A 14,455-nucleotide genomic window follows, 5' to 3' on the forward strand; every position below is an offset into this window, starting at 1 on the left:
GGCTTCGGCAGTGGCAGCGGCTGGTCTTCCGACCGGCCGCCACCACCGCCATTTGCAGTCTGTGTTTTTTTCTTCCCCCCCCCCCCAGAGATGGCAGAGAATTCCGCCACAGATTCCAGTGAGGCTGGATTCTTTAGAATTCGGCCCCCCGGAATCCATGGTGGAACGGCCTCCTGCCCCCTGCCCCCCCGCGGAATCCCCCCGGGACAGAACTTACCTGGGGCAGATGCGGCAGTTCCAGCGGTGGTGGCTCCGGTGGCGGCAGTGGCTCCGGCGTAGGGATGGCAGAGAATTCCGCCACGGATCTCGGTGAGGCCAAATGCCAGTGCATTCGGGCCCCCGAAATCTGTGGCAGAATGGCCTGCCCCCCCCCCCCGCGGATCCGCCCGGGACAAGACTTACCTGGGGTGGAACTTCTGGGTGGTGGCGGCTCCGGTGGCGGCTTCGGTGGCGGCAGCGGCGGCTGGTCACTTTGTTTGTTTGTTTTTTTACAAGACGTGATAGGCTACATAAAGACTTATGTAGCCTATCACGTCTGGCTTAAAAAAAAAAGCATACGCAAATGGCGGCAGCTATGGCCACCGCCATTTGGGTTCCTTATTTTTGGCCGTCTTAGTCTACATAAATATTTACGTAGACTAAGATGGAGAAAATAAGGGGAATGCAAATAGCGTAGCGGACGCTATTTGCATTCCCCCTTATTTTTGCCGTCTTCGTCTACGTAAATATTTACGTAGACTAAGATGGCCAAAAATAAGGAACACAAATGGCGGTGTTTTTGTTTTTTTGTTTTTAAGCCAGACGTACGCGCGTTTTTGTTTTTTTGTTTTTAAGACAGACGTGATAGGCTATGTAAGTCTTTACGTAGCCTATCATGGCTGACTACAGGGACACAAATGGCCGCCGCCATTTGCGTCCCTGCTAGCCAGTGGTCGGATGTCCGGCTGCTGGTGGAGCCAGCTGGCAGCTCCGTGGAATCCCCGCGGAGCAGAGCCGGCCGGCCAGGATTCTGAGGGGAGGGACGGAGCGCCTCCCCCCCCCAGCGGAACCCGGCGGATCCAGGTAAGGCGACTTTCATACATCCCTATTTTTTCCCCATAGACGTGATAGGCTACGTAAAGACTTACATAGTCTATCACATCTGGGGAAAAAAAAAACACGCGTATGCAAATGGCGGCGGCTACGGCCACCGCCATTTGCGTTCCTTATTTTTGGTCGTCTTAGTCTACATAAATATTTACGTAGACTAAGACGGTGAAAATAAAGGGGAATGCAAATAGCGCCCAATGCACTATTTGTGTTCCTCTTTCTTTTCTTCGTCTTAGTCTACGTAAATATTTACGTAGACTAAGACAGTGAAAAATAAGGAACGCAAATGGCGGCGGCCATAGCCGCCGCCATTTGCATACGCATTTTTTTTTTTTCCCCAGAGCCCTCCACGGCCAGAAATCCAGCTGCGGACGGCCCTGGCCTGGGCCTGGCCAGCTGCTCCGCGGAGCTACCACGGAGCACAGCCGGACATCGAGGATTCCGGGGTGGAGGACTGGATCACCTCTCCCCCCGTCAAGGATTCCAGGGGGAGGGATGGAACGCCTCCCCCACCACCATGAACAGAATCCACAGAAAGGTAAGTGACTTTTGTACATCCCTAGATTTGACTCAGGGTGTCCACCTATGAATTCCAAAAAAGCAGAAACACATCACTAAAATGGGACAAAAGAGAACAGTGATTTACATAACAGCTGCATATGCTAATTCATATGTATATATGTAAATTTAGAAATACTTATAATTTAAATAGAATACAGTACATCTCACCATAGTATAGAAGACTGTGACCCAGTGATCTGTGTGCCTTGCCTGTTTAGTCTGGTGTTCAAGTGCTAGGGATGGCACAGGGCCCGACTGGGTCTGGGAACCTGCTGACACCCCCAAAACCCCTGTGTGCAAGGCTAGGACTCACTGCAGCCGTCCAGTGTCCATGCAAGTGTCCATTTTTGCACAGTGGTGGCTGTAGAGATTCATTTCAGCCATAGTAATGAACCTTTATAGTGACTATTGTGTAGATCTACCACGCGAACAGTACATCTATGAAAATACAGATCCCCATCTTGAGCAAAAATGGCTTCTTGTAAAAAAAAAAAAAAAGAGCTGCTGAGGGCACCCCAGATGGCCCAGAGGCTTGCCCCACCCTGCTCACTGAAGTAGAAGGGGTTCAGTGAGCAGTGTGTGGGGCAGGCAAGGGAGGCTTCGACCATCCCTATAGGGTGCTAACTTGATGGGCAACTGTTCTTGTGGTTATATCTCTTTAAACTGGAATTAGACAAAGTAGCCTTTTAAACAGAGGATGCCTTCAAAGTAGAGGGCAGTCCTCCAGCAGCCTTTCAAATAAAGGACTATCCTCTGTAAATGAAGACACATAGCCACCCTAATTTGACTCTATTTCGTTTCAATGGCAGACTAACATACCCCACCCCAATCTTAATTTCCTCCCTCATGGGGAGTTGCTGTTTAAGAAACATAGCCCAAGCTTCATTTGGTTTCACAGTTGTTTGGATCCTGGCCTCAAAGGAGTTGATGAAATTTGAATTCCTTACTTTCTAGATAAGGAAGGAAGGTGAAAATTTCCCCTGTACTTTCCTACACATAGTAATGGAAATACCTTATTATTATTATTATTATTATCATCATCATCATCATCATCCTAAAACTGTAGACTTTTTTTAATTTGGGGAGGGCAATGGGACACACACAGAGACACACATAAAACATAGTTGTTAGATGAATTTTTCACCAGAGTTTATATTAGGAGTTCCCCCACCCACCCTGGTGACAAGAAGTATTGGAAAACATTTTGGATTTTCAAAACCGTGGAGGGTGTCCCACCAAATTTCGGAGATTGTTATACTTGTGGTTACACCTACAATTTGCATAGGAAAATGTTCATATTGCTGAAAGTAAATTTACAAATGTTTGGGTTTTCTAAAAGTCAGAGACATTGCCCACTCAAAATTCAAAACATGCTTGAAAGATCTGCGAGTTCATACATGCAGATTGTTTTCTTTCCCCACTCTCCACATGGGTCCAGAAATGTGTGGTGAAACCTCACTAAAAATGTAACTGCATTTAATTTAACGCTTCCTAGAGGAAGCCCTGAAATGAGCAGAAATGCTCATTTCTGGATCAGGACAGCTTGGCAGATCTCCCTTGTGTCAATTCTGCCCCGTTCCAGAAACAAGTGTTTTTTCCTCTGGTATTCCAGTTGCCCCCGGAAGCACTAAATCTCTGTTCCACAAGTGGTGGGTGACACTTCCAGAAGGGAAGCGGCATGGCATGGTGCAACAGAATTGACAGGGGAGTTATCCCCCAATTGGAAAGTGCCTTTAGACCCTGTCTTTCCTCAGGAAAGCTCAAGTCAGCTAACAACAAGATAAAACAATATACTACTAACAATTTTAAACCCCACACATTGATACTGAGATAAAACACACAAACAGCATCAGATGTGATCTCCCTCTCTAGCCAATCTTATGAGTATTCAGGAAAGCTGTTTTAGTTTCCCCCCATGTTTTGTGATAGCCAAGCAACTAGAGTGCAAGTCACTAAATAAACTACCCTTAAACAGTCACTTTAGTAACAGATGACAATACCTAATACCACACCCATTACCATCCATCCCCTGAAAAGTTGAGCAATGCCCTGATTTTGTTCCTTTTCTTGACATTCTTCTTTTCTCCTACAATCTCTCCCTCTGATATCTCTGTTCACAATGATATTTCACTTGTGAACACACCCTGCATTCTGTAAGCCTAATTACATTATATTGGTTGCCTGCCACTACTACTCCCAAGGAGCGCCAAACCTGCGTGGCATGTCCCATTTTAGACCCATACTGTCATCAACCCATCTTCCCTGAATCCAAGGCTGCTTCAAGCCAATGAATGGGCAACTGGTCTTTTGCTGTAGACTATCCCAAGAAATGAAAAGAGATGATTCTTCAGTTGCAACAAAGCCCCATCTTTAGCTTAGAATAATTTCAGTTCAGGGAGAAGTCTGAGGTTCATATATTTTCTTCACAAAATAGCTATCAAGGACAAGACATTTGCTCTAAGTATTTAACCCACTTGACTTTATAACCAGCAGCATTCATCTTTTTGAAATACAAACGCTGTAACATTTTTCTTTCTATCCTCCTCCAGTTCAGTTCACTCAATCTAAAACTCCCTTTCTAATTCCATGGCCTTCTATTATTCCTTTATTAAATGCATTTTCAATCTGTCCTTGACTTTCTTTTCTTCTCCAGATTTTACAAAGACAGCCATCTCAATCCAGGGCTCCATGGACATTCCAATGAGCATACAAAGCTCCCAACAAGCATGGGTTCCCCCATTTGGGGCAAGTACAGAGGTAGCACAGTCACACAATAAGGATAATTGCTCAGAATTAGCCCTGCTCAGGTGATGAACAGAGCACACTGCACACATGGTGCGGGAAGTGAGATAGATTATGGTGGTGGGTTCTGCCTCCGATTTTTGCATATTCAGTCCAGTTCTCAAATCATTGTGTGTGGAGGGGAAGGGGGCGGGGATACTGAAATCCATAAGCCCCACTCCTTGACTCCTTGAGAAATGCAATAAATAATAATAATTTCCCTAATGTTATCCAACCCATGAACCCCTGTAGCTTTCATAGAAACAGCAGCTAAGGGGACCAATGCCCTCCCCCTGTAATTTAGGCATTAGTTCAGCCAGACTTCTCTACAGGAGCCTACACTCATTACAATGTCTTCATCATCTGAACAGGGGTATTGCTCCTGAAATTGCAATGGAAGCTTTTGTATATATTAGACCTCCATGTGCACACAAGGGATCTCCTTTCATTTCAGCCTCCACCTTTGTGGGGTTTTCATAGCCCTGATATGTAAAGGTAGAACTGTGTATACACTGTGCATTAAAAATCAGTGATCAGATTTATGCACCTAAGTAATGTAAGTTCTCCGCTAAGAAGCAGCAGCAAAGCTGACATCTGTGTACAGTATGCACTTTAAGCTAATGTGCTTATATTTGCATATTTTGCAAATACTTTATGCTGATCATCATGAGAGGGGTCAAGGCGCCCATACATGACTTCTGAGATGTTATCAGGCAGGATAAACCAGGCACCTGGTCTCTATACAGGTGAGTGGTTTGGGACAGGAACTGGGAGAATAGTTTCCAGTCCTTGCACTAAAACATCTAAATATGCTCCACAGCGGTGGAGGCACAGGTACTGTATAATGAATACAGACAATGAAATAACACTTACAAGGGGAAGTGTAAGTGTAAGCTGGCCACCACAAGCCCGTATGTAATAAGTGTGATTTAACAGATCCAGTAACTATATGAACAAGTAATACAGGCTTCCTATTGAAGGTTACAGTATTTTGAAATGGAAGGAGAGAAGAGGAGCAACCTGGAAAGTACTGCCCCCCAAAAAGAAAAGGGATCAAATGGCTTGTTTACTATGAAGAAATGGTTGAGTATGAAGGAAGGCTTCTTTATAAAATGGAAGCTTTATTGGAAAATAGTCCATTAATTTTCTTCATAATCTGAGGGCTTTATGATTGTCTCTTTTAAACCTTCATCCTCACTTTTATGGGACTCAGTGGTCCAAAGTACTGTTGCTCTGTCAGCAGGGGAGGCTTTAGGGCTTTTCAGTCACAAGCCATGTATTTTATACACTTATTTTTTCTTCTTCTACTAACTTAAAAAAACACAAAAACAAGCCTGTATTGCACCAAGAGGATGTAAAATTGCCTCGGTAAAGCAATCTGCTGTTTAGGAATATTGCAATGTCTGCATCTTCCCACTCTCTTGAACTCCAAACAGACATTAATGACTTGCTCATAATGACTTTGATTTTTTCATTCATGTTCATTGTTAACCCTTTGGCAATACTCTCATTTAAATCGCGAAGGCTTGTTGTTGGTGTTAATTATGCTTCCTATTCCAACAATGAAACAATGTATAATCATATATTATGTCTTATACCCAAGTTGCAGCAAGGGCCCACATCAATGGTCCATGCCACAGTGCCCCTGAATCTTTTGCCCCTCCCAAGGTTAACTCAATATGCAGGTACATGGGTGGTGCATTGACCAGCAGTTGGGCTGCCCGAAGACAGGATGCTTGCCCTATGCCATCATCGCCATGCCAAACTCGGTAAGCTGTAACCAATGAAGTTGTGACCCCTTATAACCAGTGCTGTGCCGAAAATTTTGATTCTTCTATTTTTGGCATTTTGGGGCGGAGGGATGAAAACTCTGGTGAAAGAGGATGAGAGAGTGATAATTTTCTCTTCAAGGAGGTGTACAGGATTGCCACATACTTTTTTTTTTAAGTGTAGGTGATTCTTGGGGGGGTCTTCTATTTATTTATTTATTTATTTATACACCCCCTGCACTTGGAGGAGTCCAGGAATCTGCTCCAGCCAGGAGTTCTTCCTGAATGCCTATTGGAGAGGGAAAGAGGTCATATGGTCTCCTGGGAGTTTAGAACTGCCAGGCTGGAGAAGAGTCCTGGCTGAGCTCCTGCAAGTCCATTGGTGTTTCTGAAGGACAAAAAAAAAATATGGAAAGACCACTCAAGGATCGCCTACACTTAAAAAAGCTATTTGGAAACCCTGTCCCCCTCCCCAGGGACAGAATTCTCTGAAAGTCTCTCCCCCGCCCCTTGCAAAAGAGGCAGAAAACCAATGCCTCTTTCACAGGGAGATAAATTTCCTCCCCAAATAGGGGCAGGCTTTGGCACAACAGTATTTATAACACATTCCTGGTTATGTGTGCTTTACTGCCTCTCTCTTATCGGCCTTTACTGTATTTCAGCAATAGGCAACATGGTGCACACGGCGCACCACAATGCACCAGTGGTCACCTTTCTTGGCACCAGCCAAAGTGCCTGATCCCTCCAACTTTTATTTTTTAATTAACACATTTTCTTACTGCCAGCTGGGATTGCTATGAAATAGGTTTTTGTTGATGCTGAAAACTGTGGGTTCATAAGAGTTGCTGAGTGTGCTGGGTCTCATACTCCACCTCTGCCTTGAACTCAGTCTTTTGGGCAGGTGACTTGTCTTTTGCTATGCCCCCCATGGCAGCCATTTTGTGGTGGTGCCCAGGACAGTTTCTCAAAATGCCAAATGTGCCCATGGATCAAAAAGGTTGCCTATCCATGCCCTATTGGCACTACAAATACAATGAATATCTGTCCAGTATGTGCAACATTCCAATGTGTGTATTTAATATTTTTTGGACCAGTTCATGAATTAAACTTTGTGATTTTATTGTTAAAATGAAAGTGTTCTTGTTTATTTGTTTCTTCAAAATTCATATGTTATGAAAGAGTGTACATTACTTTTATAACACACACAAACATTTTCTCATCCACCCTCTGTACCCCACCTCTTGATGATCTGCAGCAGAAGGAAAACTTTAGGATTATTCATATATTACCTTTGTCACACTTACGCTAAGCACCATTCTCTGTAGCATTCTGACTAGGGATGTATAAGAATTCAATTGGGGGGGGTGAAAACTCAACAGATTTTTCTGGTATAGCCCTGGCAGATGAGATTTCATTCTGTTTCCCCCCGCTGGCATTAACTTGATCTGTAGTGAGTTGATCCAATACACACAATTTGTGGGGGGGGGGTTAATGGTGGCAATTTGTGCAAATTTGATGGGGGGAATCTTGAAATTTGCACAAGTGAGGTCATATTTTTAAAAATATTTTTATTGGTGATCTTGTGCAAGTGCGCATGATCACAAGCCTGCCTCTGTGCTATGTAGCCCCACAGAGGCATATTCCCCTCTTGTAAATATCCTTGTGAGTTTCATCCCCTCCACACATTTTGTTTAGCTCAGCAGAGCCACATTCTGTACTTGTCAAAGAACTTGTCAATTTCATCCTCCACTTAATGGCTTCCCAAGAGAATGGGAACCAGAAATTGACAAGTTATTTGACAAGTACAGAACGTGGCTCTGCTTAGGGATGTACGAATCCCTTACCTTGCTGTCCGATAGGGGTCTGCCGGGGGGGGGGGGAGGTGATACATTCCTGCCCCCCTGGAATCCTCGCCATCTGGTTCCACTCCACGGTGATTCCACGGAGCTGCCAGCCAGAAGGGTCAGCAATATGGCCACCATGCCATATCGCTGGCTGAAGGGGACGTGACGTACTGCGGCCGCAAATGGTGTCCGGGACGCCATTTGCGGCTGTAAAGGCCTTAGTTTAAGGTAAATGCAGACGTAAATGGCTGCATTTACCTTAAACTATGGCCTTTATGGCTGCAAATGGCATCCCAGACACCATCTGCATCCATGCTTTTAATTAACGCGATAGGCTACACAAATATTTGTGTATCCCAGATGCCATTTGTGGCTGCAGTATGTCATGTCCCCTTCAGCCAGCAATACTGCATGGTGGCCGTATAGCTGGCAATCCGAGCCGGAGGATCCAGCTGAAGAGGATTCCGTGCTGAGGTGGGGGTAAGTCTTCTGTTCCACCATGGACCACGAATTCTCCGCCACCCCTAGCTCTGCTGGGCTAAATGAAGTAGTGTGTGGAAAGGATGAAACTGACAAGGATATTTACAAGAAAGGAATAGGCTTTTGCAGGGCTACATAATGGACAGGTGGACTTGCAATCATGCGCACTTGCACAAGATCACCATTTTTTTTTAAGATTATGACCTATTTGTGCAGATTTAAAGTTCCTCCTTCCCCCCAAATAAATCCAATTTGCACAAATGGCAGGAATGGGGGGGGGAATCCAGAATCCGGGTGGGGGAAAATCCATTACATTTCACTGCTGCTTACCAGAACAGAAACACTGCAGAATCCCATTGGACTTGAATGGGATGAAATTCCCAGTGTTGCACAGTGCACATCCATAACTGTGATGTACAGCTGTAGAAGTCAGTTCCATTAAACCAGAGAAATACATAACTATATGGAAGGGGTGAATACTAGAGATGAGCACACTTGCCCCCGCTCATCCCAGATTGACTCATCAGAAATACCTCTGCTCATTTGCCAAGCCACTCCAAGGTTTGTAAATCACCCACCCACTAACTCAGTGCCCCAGGACCTCATTCCTATCCACCTACTGAGGTCCCCAATATGCATACTAGAAATGTTTGGATTCACTTTTTTTTGTTATGTCTAATAGCACAAAAATTGATTAGAAATACTGATTTACCATGGAGCAGTTGTTGGATGGGCCACTTTGCTCTTTCCTTCCAGCATTTATTTCTTGTTGGAAATTGTCTGGCTGTTCTGTTTAGTTGACGTTGATGAAGCCAAAGGCAAGATAGTCAATTCATATGTACCTTCAAAATAGGTTTCTGAAATAAGGGGTGTTCTACAGATAAATGAAGGTATGGTGATGTTGGAGGGCAGGGGGAATAATGTGTGAATGCAATCACAGAGGGAAAACAAGCTATCAGCAATAATATATAAACAATGAATGATGAATAGGGTGGTAAGACTAACACTAACAAAGTAGATATGTCTATGTGGCAACATTACTTCATGCCAGTTTAAACATTACCTATCATTAATTCATAAGCTCCGATACTTATTATTTTGCTTTCAGATTCCATTTTGATAGTTTCGGGTCAAACTAATTTTGTGAACTGGTATTAAATATGGTTAAAAATAGAAATTAAACTGAATCTGATTGTCACCCCAATTGCCTATTATTATAAAGATGATGATTAGAAAGCATGATTTATTTCTGCTTGGAGAATGAGGCATAGTTCCCTTTGTTAACAATTTTAAAAAACCAATGGTATATCTTTCCAAAAGGCCTTGCATCACCAAGCTCAGCATCAGCACATGACATCCTTAGGCAGATGCTGGGGCCCAGAGCCGGGTGACATCTTCCAATTTCAGTTTCTCTTGATTTCTCATTTGTCTAATGTGAATGTGGTTCATCTCAAAGTTTGAGAATTTATCCAGTCATAAATTCAGGTTATCTTGAATGATGAGATTTTTTTTGGAAAAGGTTTGCATGAAAATTCATGCTTTTTGTATACATTTCACCAAAGACATGCATTTTTATGCACTTCTGCCTAATATGCACATTTTTGCAATTAATTTCCCTAATGCAATGTATTTTTAGTGTTATTTCCCTTAATATAGGTATTTTGTATGTGTGTTTGGATTGGAGGATTCCATTGCAACATTTGAAGAAGTGTGGATTTTGGAGGATAACTGTGAAGATGAGTAGTGGTTCGAAATGCAAAATTAGGTAATGTGAACGGAACCAATGTCTCCAAACTCTAGCTGGGGGCCCATTCCTCATGCAGAACCCACTGTGCTGACATCTGCATGCCTATTTCCCCCTCCAGAGCACTGAACTGCAGTGGCTGCAATTTGCTTGGCAGTCACCATTGTGTTTTTCCCATGAACCTTGTGGTGGCATCCAGACAGGAGCGGGGCCACCAAAGGCACTTTGCCAAGGACCCTCTTAAGCCTTGAGCCAACCCTGTGCATCATAGCAATAAATATTGCCTTGGCTCATTATTGTTTGTGAGCATGCACATTCCAGCTAGGGATGTATGAACACCCCGACAGCCGGTCCTGGAGGGGTTCATACATCCAGACCGCTTGGGGCCCTGCGGATTTCCACAGAACCTTACCATGTCCATCAGATTTCATGGGGTGGCTCTCCTCTATTCTTAACATCACAATAGCCTAATGGCAGCTGCCATTAGATAACTGTGGGAAAATTACGGCCATACATTGCGTAGTTTACTGCAGTTGCAGCCATAAAGTACTTCCTTCTATGTATATCGTGGCGTAAACAGCCAGAATTTATACAGAAGGAAGTGCTTTATGGCCGCAAATGCCATAAACTATATGGCTGTCATTTTCCCGCAGTTGGCTAATGTCACAAAGTTTAGAATGGAGGAGAGCCAGCTGCAGGGAATCCAGCAGACCTGGAGGTGAGTACATCTGGTCCACTGAGGACTTTGTAGGTTGGGTTCTTGAGAATCTGGCATTATTTGAGTCCACAGTGGATTTCTTGACCATCCCTAATTCCAGACCAGTAGTGTGCACAGAAAATGCCTGTGTTGGCTTTTCCAGCAGGCTAGCCTTTACCTTTCAATTGCATGTAGCACAAATGTGTGCAGCTTTCTGCCAATAGTGTGTACTACCCTGCTCTTTCGGTGGCATGTTGGCAGTCAGTAATAAGCACCACATATGTGCAAGTAACTTGCAGCCTGTTACATTCTGGGCCAGGGAGAGAGAAGGTGGAACCCTCGGTAGCACGCTGTGACAAGTTTGCATGACACTTTGAGGATAAAGTCACTCAGATTCGTCATGAATTGGACACCACCATTAATGCAGTTCCATTGGTAGAGGCGTTCAGAGCACCGTCTGGTCCAGTTTTATTGGATGAGTTTCAGTTACTGAGGCCTGAGGATGCGGACAAGGTGCTTGGCCAAGTCCGATCGACCAAATGTGTGCTTGACCCTTGCCCTTCATGGCTTATTAAATCAAACAAGGAGGAGTTGTCCGGCTGGGTCCAGGAGGTTGTAAATTCCTCCTTGAGAGAGGGAGTGGTGCCTGCCACTTTAAAAGAGGTGGTAATTAGACCACTCCTGAAAAAGCCTAACCTGGACCCAGAGGATGTTAACAATTATAGACCAGTGGCCAACATGCCCTTCCTGGGCAAGGTGCTTGAGCAGGTGGTTGTAGGACAGCTCCAGGCACTGTTGAATGAAACGGATTATCTAGATCCATTTCAATCGGGCTTCAGGCCTGGTTTTGGAACAGAAACTGCCTTGGTCGCCCTGTGGGATGACCTCTGCCGGGAGAGGGACAGGGGGAGTGCGACCCTATTGATTCTCCTGGACCTCTCAGCGGCTTTCGATACCATCGACCATGGTATCCTTCTGGATTTGTCTGGGTTAGGAGTTGGAGGCACTGCACTACAGTGGTTCTGCTCCTACTTGGATGGCCGATTCCAGAAGGTGGTGCTGGGGGATTATTGCTCTGTGCCATGGCAATTGTGCCATGGGGTTCCACAGGGCTCTATTTTATCCCCCATGCTGTTTAACATCTACATGAAACCGCTGGGGGAGGTTATCCGGAGGTGTGGGCTGAGGTGCCATCAATATGCAGATGACACCCAGCTCTACTTCTCTTTCTCATCAAAACCAGGTGAGGCAGTGGCTGTTCTGAATCAGTGCCTGGGCACGGTAATGGACTGGATGAGGGCCAATAAACTGAAACTCAATCCAGACAAGACGGAGGTACTGTTAGTGGGTGGTTCGTCTGCCCGGCTAGGTGATATTCAACCTGTTCTGGAGGGGGTTGCACTCCCCCTAAAGGATCAGGTTTGTAGTTTGGGGGTGCTCTTTGATCCAGAACTGTCACTTGAGGCACAGGTGAACTCAGTGGCATGGAGCACTTTTTATCAGCTTAGGCTGGTATACCAACTACGCCCTTATCTGGACAGAGATAGCCTAGCTACAGTTATCCATGCTCTGATAACTTCTCGTCTGGATTACCGCAATGCGTTATACGTGGGGCTGCCTTTGAAAACAGTCCAGAAACTTCAGCTGGTCCAAAATAGGGCAGCAAGATTGTTAACAGGGACTGGCCTGCGAGCTCATATTATGCCAGTACTTTTCCAGCTGCAGTGGCTGCCAGTCCATTTCCGGGCCCGATTCAAAGTGCTGGTGTTAACATTCAAAGCCCTTAACGGCTTGGGGCCAGGTTACCTGAAGGATCGCCTCCTCCCATATGTCCCTGCCCGACCTTAAGATCATCATCAGCGGCCCTTCTCCGTAAGCCCCAGGCCAAAGGAAGTGAGGCGGGTGGCTACTAGGAGGAGGGCTTTTTCTGCTGTGGCACCCCGGCTCTGGAATGAGCTCCCTAGTGAGGTTCGCCTGGCGCCTACATTGTATTCCTTTCGGCGCCAGGTGAAGACCTTTTTATTTTCCCAGGCATTTTAGCTTTCTAAATTTTTATCTTTGCTGTTTTAAATCTGTATTTTAAACTCCTGCACTGCTGCTAGGTTTTATTGTGGTTGTATTGTTATATTGTGGTTTTAATGTTCTATATATTTTAAATTGTTTTATTGTGTGTTTGGTTTTAATTTTTGTGAACCAACCAGAGATCTTCGGCTATTGGGTGGTATAGAAATTAATTAAATAAATAAGTAAATAAAGTACATTGTACATCACAGAATGGTCACATGGGCAAAAAGCACATCCTGTAGAAGTTGTCTCAATCAACGCCACACAGTACGGCCACGAGGTTGCACTAGGACGCGTGCTAGTTTGGCACCCTTCGTCTCGGAGGTATCATTCCTCTTACCCATTCCTCTTACATACTTGCTTACTAAATTCTGGCCAATGGAGGTATTTATATTTACATTACTTATATTTTATACTTCATTATTATAGCTGGACCCACATTAAAGCCAGTATTTTTGGACATGGACAAATATATTGTACTGATTAACTCTTCCACTTGTCTCTGTATCTCCAAGATTGGTCTAGCTTTTAAATTAAGCAGACATAAATAGATGGCTTTTCTTTTCTTTACATTTTTGGATTCATAGCAGGGATTACTTTCAAATGTTTTGCAACAGTGTGACTTCTAGCACAGTATCTTGATGGCCAGAACCAAATATGATTGAATATCCATAACTCTTCATGCGACGGTGTGTTCCTTGCCTTGGGGATTGGATTAATGATGAAGGAAACTCAGCACAACTTCTAAACTGCATTGTCTAATTTCCTTCCTCTGGTGAATGTTAGTTATTCCAGGCTTTAAATCAAGATACAAAGCTGGCTGAGTTTAGTGACAGATGAGCCCACTCCCTTCTCCCGGTTTGAAGTGCTCTCCTTTATATATTCTGTTAGAGCAGTCATTGCCCTTTCATACCAGAAAATGCTGCTTGTAAGATATGACAGAGTCAGAGATGCAGCAATTTTGTTTTTCCATAGAGAGATCTGAGCCATTTGTAACAGATTACTCCTTTTTGACACCAAGGAAGGAGAAGGATTTGAATTCTAGAGCACGCTTGGAAAAACTAGTCATCTGAGGCAGCAGTTCAATAGTTAAGAATTCCTAGTATCCTGATGCTTATTACACCTACCTGGGCATTCTTATCCCCCACGCCATTAGAATCACATGATGGAGAGTGGGGACAAGCACGTTATCTCCATCCTTGTCACCGTCCCTGCTATTAATGTGCCTACTGTAAGTGTGACTAAGTCTGGATGTAGCCCAATATATTAAACAATAAAACATTAAAAACAAAACCAGTAAATTGGCAATTAAAACAGCAGCAACTAAAACATAAAGCCAAGTCAAGCCATCAAGAAAAAGCTGAATGGAATAAAAACATTTTTAAAATCCACTTAAAAGACATCAGTGAGGGAACAATGTGCATAT

The sequence above is a fragment of the Heloderma suspectum genome, chromosome 1 (assembly GCF_057233095.1).
Source record: "Heloderma suspectum isolate Gila_16-S chromosome 1, 16-S_ref, whole genome shotgun sequence".
Taxonomy (NCBI): Eukaryota; Metazoa; Chordata; class Lepidosauria; order Squamata; family Helodermatidae; genus Heloderma; species Heloderma suspectum.